At 37.5% G+C, this 17,361-nt stretch overlaps 1 pseudogene; it reads right to left on the bottom strand.

The window, feature by feature from the left end:
* Window positions 1-217: 217 nt before the first annotated feature.
* Window positions 218-3,828, bottom strand: LOC144343236 (uncharacterized; annotated as a pseudogene).
* Window positions 3,829-17,361: the final 13,533 nt, after the last annotated feature.

Here is a 17,361-nt window from a genome sequence, read left to right as displayed (position 1 = left end):
AAATAACAATTCTTGAAAACTACATTGTATATGTACCCATCTTATATAACTACGTACATATTTCATGCATATTGTATTTACAGCACCTTGTGCGTTAGAATGGAACGTGTGTATTTCATTCAGAAATTATATACATTTTAGAATTGTTTTTTTATATACATGTATAAAAACCATAGCCAAAAATTCCTGTGTACATAGTACAAGTTTATTAGATGTGTTAATCTTGAATTTCCTTTTGCCTGTATCCAACATTATTTGGACTAGGAAATCGTCGTCTTATAACCCATACACAACATGAGGGAACAACACAATGATTACCAGCACCTAATCAGCCATGCTGCCAATATATAAATTGGCGATATGCATATTGCCGAAAACAAGCATTATCTCGGGTCGGATATTCAGCGTACACATCTGCAACCACTCTCATTGCCACTTCCAGAACATTTGGGTCTAGTACAATACGCTGAAATAAATGTGACAGTGACAAACATTCTTGTCCTCTGCGGAGAACACAACACTTGTTTTCCTGCTGTGTTGGCATAGCCAAACAATGCCCAAACTTACACCATGGCTCTGAATGTAGTTGTGGAACATTTTCTTCATGCACTATGTCTACATATGCACTAGGTTGCTTCCTGAATAGCCCTTTTATTAAATCTGTCATTCTTTCTCTGGATAGACCATCAACAAATGTCTACAACAAAATTAAAAAAAAATAATGCAAGGTTGTTTTTTGTTTGTTTTTTTTTCTCTGGAAAATCTGAAATACTTTACTGGTTAAATATTCACAAAGAATATATTGGCTTACTATTATATTTTTTTAGTTAGGCTTTAACTCTGTGCATATATATATATTCCTTTCATAATCTTCTTGTAAATCATTATGAGCTGGTTCTGGAGTTGAAGGTTGAGCCACAGTACGTCTCCTTTTCCTTGTAGTTGGAGAAACTTCCACTTCCTCCTCTATTTCTTCAGATGATGATATGAAAAGAAAATGATATTGTTCATAAAATATATTGTGTATACAAAGACTTGTATGGAATACTAAACTCATCACTGGTAAGTGCCATAACAAATCTGTATTAGGAGTCGCATCCCTTATAGAAGTCACTTTATTCTTTCTGAATAATTGAGAACCAACATTTCTCGTGTGTGGATGCTGTAATAGAAACCACATCCCCTCTGTTGCTTTGTACCATTTTAATAGAAGAAGCCACAATTTCTAATACAGATTTTACCAGGGGGGATTGGCACGAGAGGGCGCTTCTCCTTTCCTCGATCATATGTTAATGTTTTCCCCTTCATGCCTGAATCTAGCCCTGCTAGAAATGATATTTCTATTGGGTACTTACAAGGTCTGGGGGGGGGGGGGGCTACCACCTTTACAACTCCGTGCAGTGCACATGATTGTTACAAGATCGTATACATTATTTGCAAATAAAAGCAACTGTATATTATATGATATACAACCAAGTAAGAACCAATCAAAAAGAACTTGGTGGCTGAGCCAACAACCGCATACAACAAGCATGATGCAAAGCAAAGTAAAAGGTATGCTATATTTACGCAAAAAACATAAGGATAATATGTAATCGTGTATCTACGAGGTGCTGTCTACCGCAAGTACGTATACAAGTATCATTGCAAAATTCATCGATGCTCGGATTCCATCTCTCCCATATCATAACTAACACTAGCACTGCATTATGGGAAAATACGTTTGTTGATCAACACAAATTTCGAGCATGCGCAGCACGACGACTACTGCGCTTTAAGTGTTTAAGTTGGATAACAGTGTGAATAGAATAAGCGTCTGTAATGAACAAGGAAATAATAGTTTTTATCTTAACCAATTATAAACAACAAGTTTACAAAAAACATTCAAGTAAGAATAAAGTGACCAGTAGGAGATACAGGTGATAGTTGAATTATCTCGCATGGAAATGTTACTAATTTGTAGAGCAGAAGCAACTTATGTTGCCATTAAATCAGGGAAATACGAAGCTGAAATTGTTTAGAGTAATACTCTGAAAGTAATGATGAATGTGTTGGACAAACACTAACTACAACATTTCAAAATTGAAATAGAGTGTAGGTATTATTGTACTGCTTCTGAAGATAGCATTTTATTAATGATAGTGGTGTAGACTGAGCCCATCAGAAAAGAACAAACATATGACAGACGTTTCCCTTCTCAGTCATGTTCATGACAACCGAATGGAATAATGGAGTATAATTGATCTAAATCCATTTGATGTTTATAAATACTTGTACTTTCCGTTCCACTTTATATTGGTAGTGCTTCAGTATGGCAAGTTAATGCTGAGATTGTTTGGCATAAAGTGAGCTGTTTTACATCTAGAAATAATAAGCAAGATAGTTGCAAATGAAGCAGTAAAGTAAGAAATGTCAGTTGGAATTAAAGATAAAGAAGGATTGTGCAGTTAGAATTTTTTAAGTAGTATTATATTACAGGAAAGAAGTTTACGATAACGAGTTGATTCGGCAGTTGAACAAGAGAACATATAATAAATAAATTATGTAAACAAACACAAAGTTGCCAAACATAAATTGTTGTTTAAAAATGTGAAGTAAACGAGTTAAAATAAATGAGTGTATACTGCCTTGGCAGAGATGTCTCATACGTGAAGCATATTGCATATTCAGTACAGGTACAAAAAATGGTCTGAAGTTGCCTAATACTTGTTTACATATCAACAATAATATACAAGGCAGGTGTGTCAAACGATCACATGAATCTCATAAAATGTTAAAAATGTAAGGCCAGACTTTTATTATCCCTTGTTTCGCGAACCCGCCGAATGAAATAAAAAATTTAAAATAAAATTTTATTTCAGCGTAATTTCTCGCGCCCGCCAACTTGTAAGTGCAAAAAAATGCTAAAAAAAAATATTTTTATCTTCATTTTTTTTCCGCTCGGCGCATAACAAACCCAAGTTGCATTTTCGTGGGAGTACCGAAGTCTCGCGCAGATGAGAAACAAAATTTTATTACATGTATAATCTTATTTCATTACTTCTCTCCGATCAATAATCTCACTTACAATTCTTTGAGAATCACACAAATCTAATGGGAAAAAAAGAATTAATTTTATTTTTTTCCCGCATTCCTCAAAAAAAATTGCTTTATAAAAACTCGAGAAACAAGGAATAAAAATAGTCTGGCCTAAGTAGTGAAAATGTCACGAAAGATTGCAGTCAGATTTAAATGAGTGTAGCTTCAACACTGCCTTGCTAGAAAAGTCTCATACATGACTTTGAAGGATACTGCATATATATTATATACAAGCACAACAAAATTACATGACAAGAAGTTTGATATTTGTTGACATATCAAAGTATAGTAAAGACTGATATTGAATTGAATCTTGAGAAAATGTTGCCACAGAGGCCTACTACTATTGCTAGAGAGTGATTTTTGAATGATTGTTTCAATTGAAGTGGATGGGTAACAGAGGGTAATTTTGTCTTCAGGAGTTGTTTACTCTGGTCATGACAAATGGTGTGGTACCTGAGTTGGATAAATATTTGGGATCTTTAAATTAGGAACTTCATCTTGAATGACTGTTAGTGCAACTGATTCAGGTATTTGTGGTTGTGTACGAGTAGAAATGTTTAGGCTTGTTGATAGTTGAGATCTGGTGGCGCTTGGCCTGGAAACATTTGGCGTTGCAATTGTGTTTGGTGTTGGAGCCTTGAGTGGGGGGCACCAAGTCTCTCCTGTCGTCTCGTTGTCTCCTATTTCTACTTTCCATTCACACCTTTCCATTGTCCATGTCCATTCATATTTTGATTCATGCCGCATAATCTTGATTAGAATGTGCGGCGAATGTTAGCACATGGCGCATGTGTGATAATTTACATATTTTTAGAATGGTGATAGCATGTCAGAGGTGATTTTATCACTACGTTAAAACTACATATATATGGTGTGTTTGATGCGTGGAATCCCCTAGTTTACCCCGAATTGCCAAGATGAGTCGTGCTACCAAATAAATCCCCAATATAATAATACGCTGAGCCAAGTATCGAGCACCCCAGACAGAAGAGGGTGACACATACCTGCAGCATATTTAGCTAGGTAGGAGACTTGAAATTTTCTGTCAAATACTGTCACATTTATACTGGACTTAATTGCTACGAACAATCTTGGTATCGTTGGCACAAAGTGTTCATCGCTTTGAGCTGGGTAGTGCCAAAAGCCAGCAGTGAACTCTGCCAAAAGCATATGGTAGCCAGATCCAAGTAGTATAGTTTTCTGATAGGTTTCCTGTGGGTACAATAGCCCATGATGTTCAAAATGATATATAAATGTGTCATCCTTTGTCTTTCACTTAAGGCATTGGCGACCTGCTGTCACACAAGAATGTTGTTGTAGAGTTTCTGAAAGTTGCTGCAGGTTTTCGAATTCTGCATCACTGTCTACTAATCCATCTGCCATTAGTGTCGCAAAATCAGTGTCAGGTGACCAAAGGAACATATTTGCGCATCTCACTTCTGCAGTAATAGATCCTGGAGTGTCCTGAAATTCAGACCTCATTAATGAACTTTTTATTGGGCCCAAGATTTGTTTTGGAGAGGTTGTTATAGCACCAAATATGGTGTACAGTTCTTCCCCAGGCACGAGTCAGTAATACGCAATATTTTTTCCGGAGATTGTGCAGCCTGTTTGGGCAATGTAGTTCAGAGTAGCGCTGAAAGGCTGAATGAAGTAGTGCCAACCCAGGGGTGACTGTGTCATTACATGTTCCCTCTGTTCGTAAAGTTGTGACAAGGCGATTGACCTGACGTTTAGCATGAATTTCGTCAAAAAGTAGCATATTTTCCTGCATGTCTAGCAGAATCATCTGGCCATCAAGAACGATAGCTCTAACCCCCCCCCCCCCCCCCGACGGCATGCTATTTTATCATCAGAGTAAAAAAAGTACATCAAATGCAAATTGTAAACTGTCCTCCGCCAAATTGATGTGGACAACATCAGAAGAGGAGGCAGCTGATATTGGGACTAGAGCAGTGTGTGTTGAATCTTCATACTTGGTGTATGAGAAGCATATCATGAACAACACAATATGCTTGTGTTTGTCCACAACAACTTTCATGCACACATTGTTGTGCTCTTTGTGACCTGTATGTAGGTTTGATGTACACGAGTATGTGATGTTAGTCACCCATCATATTGACATGTGATAGTTATCTCCTGAGGTCAAGGCAAGCATGAGTGTCAACTGTCTTTCCTGGATGCTCATATCAATGGTATCCCTTGTTGGTAGTTGCAATTATGATGTCATGGTCTGCCATTGCTACAACATTCTCTATATTAGTTTTCAAAAGTAGCTATCTGTTGTTCAGCATAAGTTCCACGTACAGCATTGAAAACTTCAAACATATTTGCTCTTTCAGCCCACTATTACAATGACGAAGGAAGTTGAAGTGTTTGTAGAGCAGTTATCAGTTGCCTGTGTAGCACATATCTTGTTCGGCATCCGCTATCTCCGTGAGCAGTGACTGATGCGAATGAGAGCTCTTCAAGAATGCCATCAGTACCGAATCTAGCAGTGAACTGATGTATCGGTATTGTGTACATTGCAGCGCCAACACCATCACTTTTTTTGTACAGCAGACAGTTTTTGGGTTTTACTGTTCTCTCCTGAATGGCATTGTTGCATTGTGGTTCATTTGGTCTCGGCATGTTAGTCATAGCGTGTACCTTGTTATACATCTGTGTCAGGAAGCTTAAATCTTCAAGGTCAATGTACAAGCTAGTTTGCCGATGCTTATCAGCACCATGTAGTTGATTTTGTTGGTAACGTTGCATCAATAGGTGGGCGCTACTGGATAAATCCATGCTCTGCTGTGCAGTCTCGCGTATGTCTTGGCTATTGAATATTACTCGCCCTTTAGCAAGTGCAACCCATCCTCTGGCAATCACAACCAGTTATTACATGTCTTCATATGATCAGCTAACAAATACAAGTGGCACAGAACAAAGAAAACAAATGATTACCTCCCTTACTATTGTTTCCAACCCCAAGCTGTGAACTACCTATCATAACAATAGGCTCTCATTAGGATAAACAATAGACCTTTAAAGTCTATGACATCATCTGTGGTCTTTAATAATTTTGCATGAAATTATAGTCACTGCAATGGGATAGACAGGAAATCCCTACTTGACCAGATTCTATTGTCCATTTCTGGCAATGTCATGATACTCCTACGAAAATGCAACTTGGATTTGTTATGTGGCGGGCGGTAAAATAATGAAGATAAAAATAATATTTTTTTGCGCTTACAAGTCGGCGGGCGCGAGAAATTACGCTGAAATAAAATTTTATTTTTATTTCATTTTCGGCTCCTGTTCGCGAGTTCGCGAAACAAGGGATAATATAAGTCTGGTCTTGGAGGAGGGACACTGCAGGGGAAAAATGTTCAACAAAGGTCTTGCTTTTTTGCTCAGGGTCAAGGAAGCCTCAAATTGACAATTCAACATGATATTCACTTTGGAGTAACAAGAAACTGAAAAGCACAAGTTGAGTTTTAATGAAAGAATACAACAGTGAAATATGTACACAGGGAATATGTAAATGGCTATTACCCTTTTGCCCTTTTGTTGTGCTGCTATCAAAAGAGTTTTTGTATTCTCCTGTGTTTATTTTTTTCGTTATACTTTTAAATCTTTCTTTGACTTGTATTCTGCATTTCGAATCCTGCCATCATCCAATTTTTCCCATGCTTCTTCATTGGTTTTACTTGAACTCAGTCCCGCTGACTGATAAATTGTCTTGTTTGTGACCTTTGTTAAAACACACAACTGCCATATTAATTCCCAGAGTTATTTCATCCTGTCCATGGTTTTGTTCTTTTGAGAGCAGTCACCACATAACATTAAGCAAACTTTTATTTCCATGTTTCACTCCTTCAAGAAGCTTCTCATCATTCAACTTTGTGAAAACAGGCTGCAGTACCTTCGCAACAACTGGTGCTAGTAGGGTTTTCAGACCAATTTCCATGGCTGACTGCCATTTGCACCAGCTGTCTTTTCAAGGTAGGCAGTTACCATGTTTTGGCTCATCCCATGTACTGATGTAGTGATCCAATATTGCCTGTGTTCTCTTTGATATATATGTAAACAAAATAAGTTTCAGACTTGTTTGCCAGATCACATTGTCTCGCATGAAAAAGTGTACAAATAAAACAAGCAACTAGGTGATGTAAAGCATCAGGTACCATTATATGTAGTTGACTATAATATTAGACCAAAAAAAAAATGTGACTGGTGATATTTATTTATAATTGGCTTCTAACATTTCATTAATTTTCACATTCAGGCCTTTACTAATAAAAATGTTATGACCAGTATGCCTGCTGGTGAGGGTCATAATCTTTCAGACCAAACAGGCTGTTCCTACATGAAATAACACCTTTATTTCTTATAGCCACACCATAAAATAGTTGGAACGTATTAACCATGTTGTTTGTTAATCTACCACGTCCTGTCAGACTTTTATCATCTTCAAGTTTTTTGCCTAGTGGAATTGAAAAAGTAATATGAATAAAAAATGACGTTGGTACAAAACAAATATTTATTTTGAAACAATTTTTAAAGCATAGTCACATTTCAGCATTTTTATGGTAGCTTTCATTGCATAACAGTATCAATCATATTTTTCAATAAAAATATTTATAATCACTTTTAGAGTACAGTAACACAGTGATAAAATTCCAAAATTGTGATATTCTACCATGAAGAAATTATTGATGAAAGTACCTTTTATATGAATCAATGACTGTTCATAGTTGTGTGTACCCATGCGTTTCTGCACATGACCCACACAATCAAGTTTCTCAACCACAATATTGTCTTCTTGTTCATAGAAATACTTAACACCACCACGGTAGGCTGAACTGTCGCCATCTCCTCAATACTGAGTATATCTGTAAATTAGATAAAAATAGAAAATTATAAATAAAACACCCTATTGTCTGTGAAATAACGGCATTGCTATATCCAAAGTATGCATAAAACAACTTGTATGTATTTTAATGAGAAGCCTGTGAGAGAGTAAGAATGACAAAATTAAAGAAAGGAACACACTATTAATAATCACTTTGAAACAAAATTGACAACTGTTTCCAATAAATTTGAAATGAAAAGAAAATACGAGTTTTTTTTGAAGGGGGGGGGGGGGGAACAACAAATGAGTAACATGAAATACAGCATGAAAAATAAGGTGAATAGATTTACCTAAAAGTATGCTTCTCTTTTGATCTATCAAATAAAACATGGGCTCCAGCTTCTTCAATGCTTTTTGATGACCTATCATGGTTCATGGTCTAAATACCAGGCCATCCCTTATGAAAAAGTTCTATAGAATTCTATAGAAACTTGATATAATATTCTATAGAATTTAACAGACATATCATTTGGCCCATTTTCCATTAAATTTCTATAGAGTTCTACAAACATTCTGCAGAATTTTATTAAATTTCTATAGAATTCTATTGAAATTTTATAGAATTCTACAGAAATTCTATTGAAATTATAGAATTTCTATGGAAGCTCGACGTAGTCTCATAAGCTATCAGCAAACCACACATACTACACTCTGTAGGGAGGCAAATTAATTATAATGAAGTTAAAACTTTATTAGTAGCTTTAATGAATTATTAAAAATGAATGAGTCATTTGCAACAGAGAATGGGTTTCTTTGATTATATTTAAACTGCTTCTAAAGTGCCTGTTCTTTAATAGCCTTTATCTTATACTCGCAATATAGTCCAAAAAATTTGGTTGTAAAGACATCAAAAAAAGTAAGGGTACAGGTTTAATAACTTGTAGTGGTAAAGTTACCAAACATAAAATACTGGCATGTTAAGAATGCAAAATAAATTCATATTTTCTCTATCTACCTTCAAGAAAGAATTGATAGCAGTTTGTGAATATCTCATATTGATCAACCATCAAGAACAATTACCTTTGATTGCTGACACTTTCCTTGTATCAAGAGGAGGCTATTTTAACTGAATTACATTTTCTTTCACTGAAAGAGTGGGTCTTCAGTGTATCCTTTTTCAATACAACTGTCATCAGGTCATAAGTAAACTTTCTTTTTACCATCATTCTATTACAAAGCTGTATCTGTTTTTCAGTAATAATATCATCGTTATCATCCTCACCAGTATCTAACAACACCTGGGGGAAAACGAATTTCACTTGATAAGGTTTCATATATACCATTTAATTTTAAAATATTCATGTTTCAAATAAATTTCTAAATGCCAGTTCAATATTCAGGTCCCAACTTATTGGTATGATTATTACCTTTGTTTGGATACAATTGAAAATATACTTACTGGCTCATTATGTTAAGACTTGCAATAAAATAATAATTCAGTGCAAGGTCAGATATGTTTTGCTATTAGGTAATTAATCAGTGTATCTATCTGTATGCTTAAACCGCGGGTCCGGATGTATAAAATGAAAGATGGCCGCCACTTTTCAGTAAATGACACCCAAGCGTGAAACATCTCTTCGAGATGCTCCGCAAAATCGGCAATCTTAACGCCTGTGGTGCTTTATTTTCATGTCATACAATCGCGATGTTAATTTACGAGTTCAGTGCGATTTCCGCATATAAGCGACGGAAAAGCATGATTCAAACAGTCGTTTTGACTGCTCAACTGGCTGTCAGTCATGGGTTTATGCAAATGTAAGGTGTTAATCCCGAGTTATTTGTTCAATCTCTAGGTATGTTTATGTCATTACGGAGTTGATCATGTAAGTGATATCGTGGAGCTGATAAGAAATGATATGCTGTGAACTGATTGTCCGTCCATCTCAGGGGACGTCGTCGGCGCTTCACGAAGCGGTCCGACCCGAGCGCGTGCGAATTGCACGAGCTGGGGGTATGCGCGAGAGGGGAGGGACTTTGCGTGAACATACCAATAACTTCCGTAGTTGTGTGCGCAGAGAAAGACATTCGCGGTTACAGGACTAGGAAATTTGCTCAATTCCTATTTTTCAGTGGCAACAGAAATGAAATAGGTCAGTTGCGAGAAGGAAAATAAAAAAAAACGGTTTTCACTCTGATGTCGATGAAAAGAGTCGAGGGTGCCCCAAATACGTCCTCGACAATATGTCGAGTATGCTTCTCAAATTTCTCTTCGTTCCCGACAAGTACAAATGTGTCTAGAAATAAATTTAAAGGTCTCACAAAAAAATGTAATGTTCCCTGAAACATATCCCGCAGTGATATATTTAGCCCTTTTTATTCACGATCCGCACGTAGCATGTTCGATGTATCTATATTGATTTACTCATAACTTTGCCTCTTGCAAGTACGTACTCATAAATAAATCCACGGCAACATAGCACAGTACGTAGTATAAATACATCGCGCTCGTAACGTACGGGTTGTGAATGAATCAATACATTGTATAAAAAGTTCGCACTTGTAACACATTGGTACAATAGCAAGAGAGCAAGGGCATGAGCTCAATTCAGTGACACCATTGAGAACCTTACAATGCCGTAACGCCATTTACAGAAATTGTGCTTTACAGTCGACCACGAGCGATTACAGTCGACCACGAGCGAAACAAACACAGAAAACGGCTTTCAAAAAAGTGCGTAGGCCCCGTGAACGTCGAACAACGGGATTCAGCAAGTCCTTTCAAATCAGATAATAGCGTACGGAATCAACACCTTCAGTTGAAATGATAACAGCTGTGTACCAAGTAAACAACTGGGCAGACCATGAAAATTACATTTCCCATGATGCACTGGTGTAATTCCTGAAATTGCGAAGCCGTGCTTTAATTCTCACAAAAACTTCTCGAACTAGACTGACTGACAACATCTCCCCAAAAATTGAAGAAAAATCAGATTTTACTCAATCATTTGATTGGGATGGAATATTTTATTTTTGTCAAGAGGTCTATATATATGTTTGTATTAAATCTGAAATAATTCATACGAAGCGAATGGGAATGCCAAACGGTGATTCGTATAACTTAAACTATATAGATCACACTTGTTTTGGTTCGCATAAATTTCAAAGCGTCTCATATAGGAATCAAGATCTTCCCCCTCTTTGTATTCAGGTAAATTAGGGCGTTTTCCCGGGACATTATTGCGTCCGTTCCCCTGCAATTCGGCTTGTTTATTTATGCGTTCTAAGTCGAAATTATGTTTTTCGCGCTCATACCGAATATTCTCTTGTGCCGTAACTTTCGCTAACTCAATCTGTTCTCTCGCTCTGGCTTCCTGTTCTCTCGCTCTGGCTTCCTGTTCTCTCGCTCTGGCTTCCTGTTCTCTCGCCATCGCTTCCACGCATCTGCGTAAGGCTCTATTTTCACTGTCTACTTTCTTCCACTCTTTTACCTCCTCTCTAACATACCGATTTAAGTCCCCCCCCCCTCATAACCCATAGCCTTCGCTTCGTCAGTAAACGTGTCGATAGCTTCCAAAGCAGTTTTGTGTTCATCCCAAGTACAGGCGACAGATCTCCCAGGGGACTTAGGTTTTATTTCTGAAGTCATAATGGCAACTACGATATCAACCCAAAGTGGAAATGACCAGAACACGGGATTGAAGGCCGCAAGGGGAAAATGAACAAAGCAAAAAGATTGAATTAGACCAGCGATGGCAACTTAAATAGTACTTAAAACTAGACAATACAAATTGTTTTAAAACAGAACCAAAGTGCAATTCAATAACCTGACGTAATAACGTTTTCAGAAACAGTGTATAACACGTGTTGTACATACGTATGATAAAGTGTTCGTTATACAAGGGTAGTATGATTTGTGGATATTGTTTCTTTTTAACAATATCCCACCGCTGCCACCAATGTCAAGAGGTCTATATATGTTTGTATTAAATCTAAAATAATTCATACGAAGCGAATGGGAATGCCAAACGGTGATTCGTATAACTTAAACTATATAGATCACACTTGTTGTGGGTTCTTTTCACGGGCCATAAAGGCATTGGAAATAATTAAGATGGTTATCGTTACAAGACGACAATGATCTCAGGCCAATAACAATTGGACATCTAAGAACCATAGAGAATTTAAAAATAAGGGAACGAACACATTCATCATACACGCACAGCACTGAATGACACCAAATTTGAATTAACTGCAATGTGCGTACGCACACTTTAATACAAAGAGCAAAAGTTTGACAGTAAATACACAAATAGCTTCACAAAATCTGCTAATTAAATACTACTGCATTGCCTAAATATTTTAGACGGTTCCGATAAACGTAACCGCGGTCGAAATAGCCAGGTTTCAGTTTCCCCTTGCCTTACCTGCATGTTTGTGCGTGTAAGGCAGATGTACTGTACCGGACGTAACGATGTGGAACTGCAGCAACAAACGTGGCGACAAACTTCAGACGGCTTGGTTTCCAGGGGTGGCTCACATCACGAGGACGCTGTACAGTACTATAGCTGACACCAGGACGACCAGAGAGTGAATTCTCAATCCGGAGTTCAATGGTGACGTTATCTGTGTTATACCGTACTTCTGGTGGATCGTCCAACACGCCAACCAAGGCACGCTTTCTTGTTCAATTTATTGTGCACCATATGTAAATCAAGATGACACCCCTTTGTTTACACTGCTCATTTCTAATTGATCGGAACCAGAAGAATTGCGAGAAACTACCACATCAGGTGCGACAGGAATGTTATGCAAACTGACAGAAATGCAAAACCGAGTTTGTTGACCCGGCTAACAAAATTCACCAAAGTTTATTGACCTCAAATTCATTCTGATTCTCGGGAATCAAGTCTTCGGTACCATAGTATTTGGAGACAAATCTCACCCCAGGTAAATTCTTTGTCGTCCAATCAGGCTGCTCCCCTTGCGAAGAATGTAACAATTCGTGCATGCAATATATGTATTAAGTATTTCTTTATTTCTCCACCTATAACAAGTCACAAAGTATTCCCTTTTCTATGTAAATCATGTATGCATTTAAAAGCTTATAAGCCCAACAGGGAGGGCGTAATACTTGGAAATAAATTAAACTTTGGATTCCTGATAATTTTAAACAATATTCTGACGTTACTTACTGCCCCAAAAATGTTTCAACACAATTGCGGTATAACTATTCTCACCAATCGCTAGCTTAGGGGAGAGTAGGAAATCAAACGGCCGCAGGTCGCCCGCCTTTTATGCACAGATTTCATGACTCCGTCTAACCGCGGTCGGGAACGAAAGGCTCGTACAGCAATTCACACTTATTGTCAAGACCATGAATGAACAGAAAAGACTGGGAAATTAAAAAAAATATATTGTCACAAAGTTATAAAATAAATTTGGCTGCACCAAAAGCTTGGAAACTAGTTTATAATAGTTTGCAAAAGACTGAGTGATCAACGACATCATTTTGGGACGAAATTGAACTTTAAGTACTTCATTGCGTAACTTTACTGCGCGGCGATGCTGAAATCTAGTGTGTGTTGACCGAAGTTTGACCCCCCAAGTCACGCACTAAACAGGCGCGTTACCTTAGCAATCTTTTTCTTTCATGCTCCGCGCGTTATTAGTTTTGACGGTGCTGTACGCCAACTTGTATATTTCAAGATCGTTTACTTAGTGCGCTGCTTTTCTAATTACGCAAATTTTAAGTTGTTTACAATGTTGTACCGGCTCTAAAAAATTCAACTTTGTAATATACCCTCGCCCCTGTATTATTCATTAACAAACTGAATGCCAGGATTTTAAGGATGCTGTACACCTTTTTTTGCTTTGAAACCCAAAATTCTACTTTTTTGTATTTTTCAATGCTGGACTACAAGGAGCAAACACTCAGTAGGAAAAAAAGTGAATTGAATGTTTTTATAGGGTGTAAAAATCATTTTTTGTTAATTAAAAACAAAAGCACATGTCATTGTTTTGAAAGCTATGTCTTAACTAATCAGCCAAAGACATAATAGACAGATAATTTGCATAATAGTCACCACCCATAGCAAATATAAACAGTCTCTTGTATTCAGTACAAGCTCAGACTAGTAATACCATAGACCTTAGAAAACAAGGTCTATGGTAATACGAGTACATTTTTGTATTAGTAGTCCGAGGTACAAGTTACACGCACTCCATTTACGATCGTCCACAAATTTAATTTCGTTGAATTTCTCGCTCTTCAAGCAGTCGACTATGAAACCGTCTTGGGGTCGACTATGACAGTGACGAAAGAAAACAAATGCAAGGAAATTTTGAGAAGAACGTCGACAGTATGTAAAGCGATTATTATGAAAATTTAATCGTGGAAGGTACCTTCCACGATTTAATTGATCAGACCATGGAGGTATAAACAGAAGGTAGAAAATTTGAGCACATGGCAGACTTAGTTTTCGTGACCAAATTACGTCTCATGGACTCCGACCACAATGAGTCGGAAGTGAAACACTTGGGCCCGGACTTGGCTACACCATGGCTACACGTAAAGCCCGAGACAAGCAGCTGTAAAAGCGTGTGTGTGAGCATCCTTGTTTTACCTGTTTTATTTTTCTTTATCTTTACATACTCAATAAATAATTTGACGGATTCAATGAAGTTAGATTTGTTATACATGTCATAGAAAGTGAACTGAACGTTAGATACCGGCAGTAGTCCCCGCCAGCAGTTGTTCCGGTACTATGTATACGCATTGAAGATGGAAAAAGAATCGTCACACTAATTTTGTCAACAGTTTTGGGAACTAAAAAACGGAAAACACGATTTATGGCGAACAGGTTATTTAACAAATCAACAAAATAATAACGAAGCAAACAAACTGAAAATTCACCGCCCGATCGACAGACAACTTTAAACCTAAGCGATCGCATCTCCCGATTCAGTTCAGCACTCGCTGTGACTTCTATCCCCCTCATTGCCATTCAAATCAGATAATACAGATCTTCGTCAAGACATCTCGCAAAACAAAAATCTTGGAAAGAAAACTACATGTAGTTGACTCTGGTGGTGCGTTCAGCCACGGTTATTGGTTCAGCAGCTGAGCAAGAGAATGACCTTCTATGGAGGGCAATGTATGGTAATGAGTCTTCCAGAAAAGGAGTCTCCTCCCACAACGTATTAATGAATATGTAAATCATGACGTCATTTTGGCGAGGTTTTGTCACGCCGTGAAACAGTGTTTCCTATTGGATTCGGGAGCATAATTTCGTACTTTATAACCAATTGCGACCACGCATATCCACACATCTGCGTGATTATGACAGACAGATACCATGACTATTCGTTATGAGTTTGTTTTGATCCATGGGACAAACGGATTTTGAGTTAGCCGACGATACGTTGCTGCTAAGTTGTTTTTGCCGTTTTCTCGGTGAAACAAAACAGCGATTCACGGCAACTGCAGGCCTTTGATCTCGAGTGTTAGTGGACGCATTATACTAATTTTTCGCACAGACACTCTTCGATATGTTCCCTCTCAAGCCGCGCTGGGATTTTTCTATTTTCCTTTTTGTTTCGAAATTACGTTCTAATTTCTGAATACCCGAAAGAACCAGATCGCATTGTTTTTTCAAGATAGCTAAATTATTATTTCTTCTCCAACTATCATGTCGATATATATCTCAATTAACGCGGAATGGTGGTGAGCGTCGTCTGAAAAACTGTTTTGTTGCCAATGTTCCACTAAATTTGTTTATTCATTGGTTCAATTATTTTTTACCGAAAATGGCTTTCTGTGTTTACACAGAGATCACGTGACTATACACGTCCATACACACACTATCTTGTCGATTTCATATCCAGTGTGAAATAAGCTTTCCATCAATATATAGCTTTGTGTGGTTCAGTAAATATTTTATATGAAAATATCAGTTTAGAAAATCAATACCAAAAACGTGTACAGCATCCTTAAAGACTATAAACTTGTTTACTCTCGTGAATGTCTGAGGGGTTAAAGTTCAATGGTGCATTCTTGGAGATCTGTCTGGCAAATAAACAAACAACAACTCCACAATCATAAACCATTGGCTTGCTGAGGACACATTCTTGGTCTTTACGCTCAACAATCCATTTGTCAGAGTGCTTGCTGCTCATGTAGGTCCTAGGTGAATAAACACATATTTGCGGACTTTTCACCAGGAGTCAGGATTCATCAATACAGCCCAAGTAACATGTATCACCATGAACAAGTGCACGTAACATTTATTGATACCATAAAAGTGTGTTGTTTTCTTGTACCTTGTATGAGGGAATAACAATTCCACAATTTGATAATGGTCTAAAATATAAATAAACACACTAAGTCACTATTTAATATAAAGGATAGTGCAGCAAATGGTCTTGTAGCATTGATGCCATGTTCTTGTAATAATTTCATATTAAAATGTATCAATAAATAATAAACCTACCTGAGCCCCTGTTTGTCAAGCTGTTGATAAAAGAAAGTGCTAACAATTTCAAGCTGTGGGCCTCCCTGTGAATTGAAAATAATAATCATTAAGTATAAACCAGACATACCAGCGTTAGTGGCAGTAAGGGATTTACCCTTCTTTTCGCGACCTTTGCAGCTTTAGATCGCATGCCTTCAGCCTTCCAACCCGCCTTGCAATCGAGCCACATTTTAGGTCCCATAAATCGCAAAGCCCCTCTAAGTAGAACCCAGAGTTCCGGACACAACCAAGACAACCGTGACAACACATACGAGGGTCCCAATCAGGCATCTGCTTGAAGCAGGATGATCATGTCTTACGTCCCGTCTGAGGCGGAACATTCTTCGTCTTTTTTTGTGACTTAATAATGCCTTTACTGTAATGGAGTCGACCACCACACTAGAAACACACTAGATAATCTCAGTCAGTAACTGTAACCTGCCTCTTGTCGTTCTTATGTTATGTTAAGTCTGGTGTTCAAGATATCACTGACTTCACAGAAAATCTTGAAGATGTTTTTTTTTAGTGTTCTTCCTCTGCACTTTCTGTACTGTCTTCCATTGCAAGTTCTTGAAACACACTGCGATCTGTGTGGAAAAGACCCTTTGCAGATTTCTTGTAGACTAACTTTCTTCAGAAAACTTTCACCAAGTGACTGTCAGCTTCTTTGTTATATAATCTCCCTCTGAACTTTGTTTTTGTGGAATTAGCACTCTTGAGATCTTTTCCAGTTTTTTGCAAGAGAATGACATTAACAAGCTCTTTTCTTCTTCTAAGTACAATGAGGGCACCACAAAAAAGTGAAATGTATTCTCGTGGTAACACCAATTGCATTGCTGTCTCTATGTGAATAGAGTTAACTCATCCTTAACTTTACGAGTAATATAACACTGGTTAATCTTGTTCTCTCAGTTTTATTTAGAGGGTCATCAC

This window comes from Saccoglossus kowalevskii, chromosome 8 (assembly GCF_978046115.1).
Source record: "Saccoglossus kowalevskii chromosome 8, keSacKowa6.1, whole genome shotgun sequence".
Lineage (NCBI taxonomy): Eukaryota > Metazoa > Hemichordata > Enteropneusta > Harrimaniidae > Saccoglossus > Saccoglossus kowalevskii.
Note: the sequence above shows the minus strand (reverse complement) of the source record. Positions and strands in the feature narration are given on the sequence as shown.